This window comes from Sarcophilus harrisii, chromosome 1 (genome assembly GCF_902635505.1).
Source record: "Sarcophilus harrisii chromosome 1, mSarHar1.11, whole genome shotgun sequence".
Classification (NCBI taxonomy): Eukaryota; Metazoa; Chordata; class Mammalia; order Dasyuromorphia; family Dasyuridae; genus Sarcophilus; species Sarcophilus harrisii.
In genome coordinates, this window is record NC_045426.1 from 559,027,618 (window position 1) to 559,034,021 (window position 6,404).

The window sequence follows — 6,404 nt, forward strand, 5'->3', positions numbered from 1 at the left end:
CTATAACCCGAAGAGGCCATTCTCTAGGCAATTGAGTAGGAGATGGAAGTCCAGGCTGAAGAGTTCCCATAGTTTCCATCTGTTCATTTACCTTTCTTAAATCAGTCAACATCCTCCATTTTCCAGATTTCTTTCTTACAACAAATACTGGGGAATTCCAAGGACTCAGAGAAGGTTGTAAGTGTCCTTGGTCAAGTTGTTCCTGTTCTATATTTAATAAGGCCTGAATTTTATCACTACCTAAGGGCCACTGTTCTATCCACACTGGTGTATCAGTTTTCCATTGGATAGGAACAGGTGAAAGTGTTGGCAGGCTCAACAGCAGCTCTGCCTAAAAAATTGAAGAACTCATTTTTAACCCTAATTGTTGTAAAATGTCTCTTCCCCACAGATTGATGGGAATTTTTCAACTATAAAAGGAGTAAAAACTCCTGTTTCACCTTCAAAAGTCCAACTCATAGGGGCAGCACTAACTTCAGCTGCTATTGATCCTCCTACTCCAGACATATAAGTGTCTGCCTTAATCTTTGGCCAGTGACTGGGCCAGTTGGCATTTCTAATGACTGTATGATCTGCACCCATGTCTACCAATCCTTCTAATGGTAAAACATTTATATAGATAGTGAGCATAGGTTGGTCAGCTGTCACAGCTGCTGTCCAGTATATTCCTGGATTTTGTGGCTTGGAGTCAGAATCTGGGCACCTATCACCAGATTGCTTATTAGGATTCTGTATCAGTAAACCTGATGCTACTACTTATCCTGGTTGATAAGTAACACATTGCTACCTGTATTAGTGACTGGGATATTATCTACACATTCCCCAGTTTCCCACATCAGTGTGTGGATGGACACTGTTTTGTAAGTGCTCTCAGGAGGTGAAATGGTCAAGTTTACTGTGCCTGGAGGCAAGGGATCCATAGGCTGGAGAGGAACAGATTTCACCTCTCCAGGGGATATCTCAGTAGTCCCAGCTGCATACAACTCTATTCTCCCCAATTGTAATCCCTTTCTCCCATCAGGTTGCTTCCTGGCTGATTGATAGTATAATCCCTTTCTCCCATCAGATGGGTTCCTGGCTGATTGGTCATGTCTGGGTATTGGATTTCTAGGCACTCTCTGGGTGCACCATCAGCTGTTATCATTCCCCAAGTGTTTTTTGCCTGGTGCCTTGGAGCTGGGCTCCTCATCCCATTTCCCTGAATCAGTCTACATTCTGAGGCCCAATGGAAGCCTCTGTTGCATTTTGGACATGGGGTATTGGGTCTTGTTCTCCCACCCTGTTTTCTCACTCTGTCTCTAGGTCAATATTGAGCTTTCTGATGCCCTACTTGACCACACTGAAAGCATTGACGAGTTTCCCTGGAGGTCCCTTGGCAGAAGGGACCCTGTCTTCCCATGTTGGGATCTTGAGAAGTCTGCATCATAGCTTGGCTATAAAAGGCATTTGTGCCCACTGTGGCACAGCGGCTTATGAGCTCCTCTAAAGGACCATCCTTGTGTATATTTTTCTACAAACCTTATTAGCATTTTCTTTAACAAGTTGCCTTATCAAAACGTCTGTTACTGCATTTTCACCATTAGTTCATATGACAGCTGTCTGCAAACATCCCACAAAATCAGCAAAGGATTCATTTGGCCCTTGTGCAATTTTTATGAAGGCTTCACCCTTGTTGTTTTCATTGGGGAGAGAAGCCCATGCTTGAAAGCATTGTGGGGACTGAGCCTGAGTGACAACATAGTATTTTCACTTTTTTTGTTGTTTGCTTGCATTTTTTTTTCACATTTTTCTTTTTCTTTTTTTATTTGATTTTTCTTGTGCACCATGATAATTGTGTATATATATATATATTGGATTTTTTAAAAAATACTCACCTAATTTCCTGGTCACTAGGGACTTCAGTGAAAGTAGGGTCCTTGGCTCCACAATGGACGTCAAATGTGATGACTGCATTAGCACCCTGGATACTTTAGAATCATACTAAGGATACATCAGGATAAGCAAAAGTCCTTAATATTTATTATTTGTTGAAGTGAGAGGAGCAAGAGTGGACACAAGAATCTCCTTTTTCTTCTCCAGCCCCTGGAGCCACTTCGTTCATCCTACTCCACCCTCTAAATCCTTCACCCCAATCAATCTATAGGCCAACAGATAAAGCCTGCACAGAGTAGTAGGTGGGGCCATTCTTTCTCCAAGCATATACTAATAGAGTATTGTCCAATTGGTTAGTCTTAAGTGCTGGGACCTCAGTGCATCAACTCAGTTTCAGCCTATTACAGGTTTTGACAATATAGTTCCTTACAGGGAACTATGACCAAATAAGGTGAACGCCAATGAGAGATGTAATTAGGAATGGAGACTCACATGGGAGAATTAGGTGCTCCAAATAGGCTGTGATCTTTTTAGTATCCAGCCAATGGGGAATCCATGGAGGGACTTGTGTTTTGGGACAGGGTACAAAAAGTTATGCTTTGGCAGTTTAAGAATGTGCCCAACCCCCTTACACCTCTCAGACTGGTTAAGATGACAGGAAAATATAATGATAAATATTTCAGGGGATGTGGGAAAACCAGTGCATTTTAGTGGAGTTGTGAAATGATACAACCATTCTGAAGAACAATCTTTAACTATGCCCAAAAGTCTATTAAACTGTTCATATCCTTTTGACACAGCAGTGTCAAAAGTTTCCTCATCTGTTAAGTGAGTTAAGTGAACTGAGAAGATAATAGCAAACTGTTCCAGTATCTTTTTCTTTTTTTAAAAAAAGATAGCTTTTTATTTACTTTGATATATTCATGGGTAATTTTTCAGCATTGACAATTGCAAAACCTTTTGTTCCAACTTTTCCCCTCCTTCCCCCCGCCTCCACTCTCCCCCAGATGGCAGGCAGACCCATACATGTTAAATATGTTAAAGTATATGTTAAATACAATATCTATATACAAATACATACAGTTATTTTGTTGGACAAGAAGAATCAGACTTAGAAATAAGGTAAAATTAACCTAAGGAAAAAAAAATGCAAGCAGACAAAAACAGAGGAATTGGAAATGCTATGTTGTGGTTCATACTCATTTCCCATATTCTTTTGCTGGGTATAGCTGGTTCTCTTCATTACTGAACAAATGGAAGTGATTTGGTTCACCTCACTGTTGAAGAAGACCATGTTCATCAGAATTGATCATGATATAGAATTATTGTTGAAGTATATAATGATGTCCTGGTTCTGCTCATTTCACTCAGCGTCAATTCATATAAGTCTCTCCAGAGCTTTCTGAAATCACCCTGCTGGTCATTTCTTACAGAACAATAATATTCCACAACATTTATATACCACAATTTATTCAGCCATTCCCCAATTGATGGGCATCTACTCAGTTTCCAGTTTCTGGCCACTATAAAGAGGGCTGCCACAAACCTTCTTGCACATACAGGCCCCTTCCCTTCTTGAGATCTCTTTGGGATATAAGCCCAGTAGTAGCACTGCTGGATCAAAGGGTGTGCACAGTTTGATAACTTTTTGCGCATAGTTCCAAATTGCTCTCCAGAATGGTTGGATCTGTTCACAACTCCACCAACAATGCATCAGTGTTCCAGTTTTCCCACATCCCCTCCAACATTCCGCATTATCTTTTCCTGTCATCTTAGCCAATTTGACTGGTATGTAGTGGTATCTCAGAGTTGTCTTAATTTGCATTTCTCTGATTAATAATGACTTGGAGCATCTTTTCATATGACTAGAAATAGTTTCATTTTCTTCATCTGAAAATTGTCTGTACATATCCTTTGACCATTTATCAACTGGAGAATGGCTTGATTTCTTATAAATTAGAGTCAATTCTCTATATATTTTGTAAATGAGACCTTTATCAGAACCTTTGAATGTATAAATGTTTTCCCAGTTTATTGCTTCCCTTCTAATCCTGTCTGCATTGGTTTTCTTTGTACAAAAGCTTTTTAGTTTGATATAATCAAAATTTTCTATTTTGTGATCCGTAATGATTTCTACTTCTTCCTTGGTCACAAATTCCTTCCTCCTCAACAAGTCTGAGAGGTAAATTATCCTATGTTCTTCTAATTTATTTATAATCTCATTCTTTATGCCTAGATCATGAACCCATTTTTACCTTATTTTGGTGTACAGTGTTAAGTGTGGGTCAATGCCTACTTTCTGTCATACTAATTTCCAATTTTCCCAGCAGTTTTTATCAAACAGTAAATTCTTATCCCCAAAGCTGTTGTCTTTGGGTTTGTCAAACACTAGATTATTAAAGTTATTGACTATTTTGTCCTGTGAACGTAACCAATTCGACTGATCAACTAATCTATTTCTTAGCCAATACAAAATGGTTTTGGTCATGGTTGCTTTATAATAATAGTTTTAGATCTGGACAGCTAGGCCACCTTCATTTGATTTTTTTTTCATTAGTTCCCTTGAAAGTCTTGACCTTTTGTTCTTCCAGATGAATTTTGTTGTTATTTTTTTTAGGTCATTAAAATAATTTCTTGGGAGTCTGATTCGTATAGCACTAAATAACTAGATTAGTTTAGGTAGTATTGTCATCTTTATTATATTCGCTCAGCCTATCCAAGAGCACTTAATTTTTTCCAGTTGGTTAGATCTGACTTTATTTGTGTGGAAAATGTTTTGTAGTTTTGCTCATATAGTTCCTGACTTTCCCTTAGCAGATAGATTCCCAAATACTTTATACTGTTAGCAATTACTTTAAATGGAATTTTCTTTGTATCTCTGTTGGATTTTGTTAGTGATATATAAGAATACTGATGATTTACGTGGGTTTATTTTGTATCCTGCAACTTTGCTAAAGTTATGAATTATTTCTAATAGCTTTTTAGTAAAATCTCTGAGGTTCTCTAAATATATCATCATATCAGCTACAAAGAGTGATAATTTGGTTTCCTCATTACCTACTCTAATTCCTTTAATCTCTTTCTCAACTCTTATTGCCAAAGCTAGAATTTCTAATACAATATTAAATAGTTATGGTGATAGTGGGCAACCTTGTTTCACTCCTGATGTTATTGGAAATGGTTCTAGTTTATCCCTATTACATAAGATGCTTACCGATGGTTTTAAAATAGATGCTACTGATTATTTTAAGGACAAGCCCATTTATTCCTATACTCTCAAGTGTTTTAATATGAATGGATGTTGGATTTTATCAAATGCTTTTTCTGCATCTATTGAGATGATCATATGACTTTTGTTAATTTGGTTATTGATATAGTCAATTATGTTAATAATTTTCCTAATATTGAACCAGTCTTGCATTCCTGGTATAAATTCTACTTGGTCGTGGTGTATTATCCTGGAATGATTTTCTGTAGTCTTTTTGCTAATATTTTTTAAAGATTTTAGCATCAATATTCATTAGGGAGATTGTTCTATAATTTTTTTTCTCTGTTTTCAACCTACCTGGTTTAATTATTGGTACCATGTCTGTGCCATAAAAGGAATTTGGTAGGAGTCCTTCAATCCACATTTTTTCAAATAGTTTATATAACATTGGAGTTACTTGTTCTTTAAATATTTGGTAGAATTCACATGTAAATCCATTTGGTCCTGGGGATTTTTTCTTAGGGAGTTGATTAATAGTTTGTTCTATTTCTTTTTCTGAAATGGGACTATTTAAACAATTTACTTCCTCCTCTGTTAATCTGGGAAGTCTATATTTTTGAAGGTAGTCATCCATTCACTTAGGTTATCAAATTTATTGGCATAAAGTTGGGCAAAGTAACTCCTAATTATTGCTCTAATTTTCTCTTCATTGGTGGAAAGTTCTCCCTTTTTATTTTTAAGACTAACAATTTGATTTTCCTCTTTCCCTTTTCTAATCAAATTTACCAAAGGTTTATCTATTTTGTTGTTTTTTCATAAAACCAACTCTTAGTTTTATTTATTAACTCAATAGTTTTCTTTTTACTTTCAATTTTATTAATTTCTCCTTTTAATTTTAGAATTTCAAATTTAGTATTTGGGGGTTTTTAATTTGCTCTTTTTCTAGCTTTTTAACTTGCAAGCCCAATTCCTGATCTTCTCTTTCTCTATTTTATTCAAGTAAACATCTAGAGATATAAAATTTCCCCTTATTACCATTTTGGCTGCATCCCACAAATTTTGGTATGTTGTCTCATTGTTGTCATTCTCTTGGGTGAAATTATTAATTGTGCCTATAATTTACTGTTTCATCCATTCATTCTTTAAGATGAGATTATTTAGTTTCCAATTACTTTTTGGTCTATTTACCCCTAGCTTTTTGTTGAATGTAATTTTTATAGTATCATGATCTGAAAAGAATGCATTTACTATTTCTGCCTTTCTGCATTTAATTTTGAGGTCTTTATGTCCTAATATATGGTCAGTTTTTGTATAGGTTCCATGA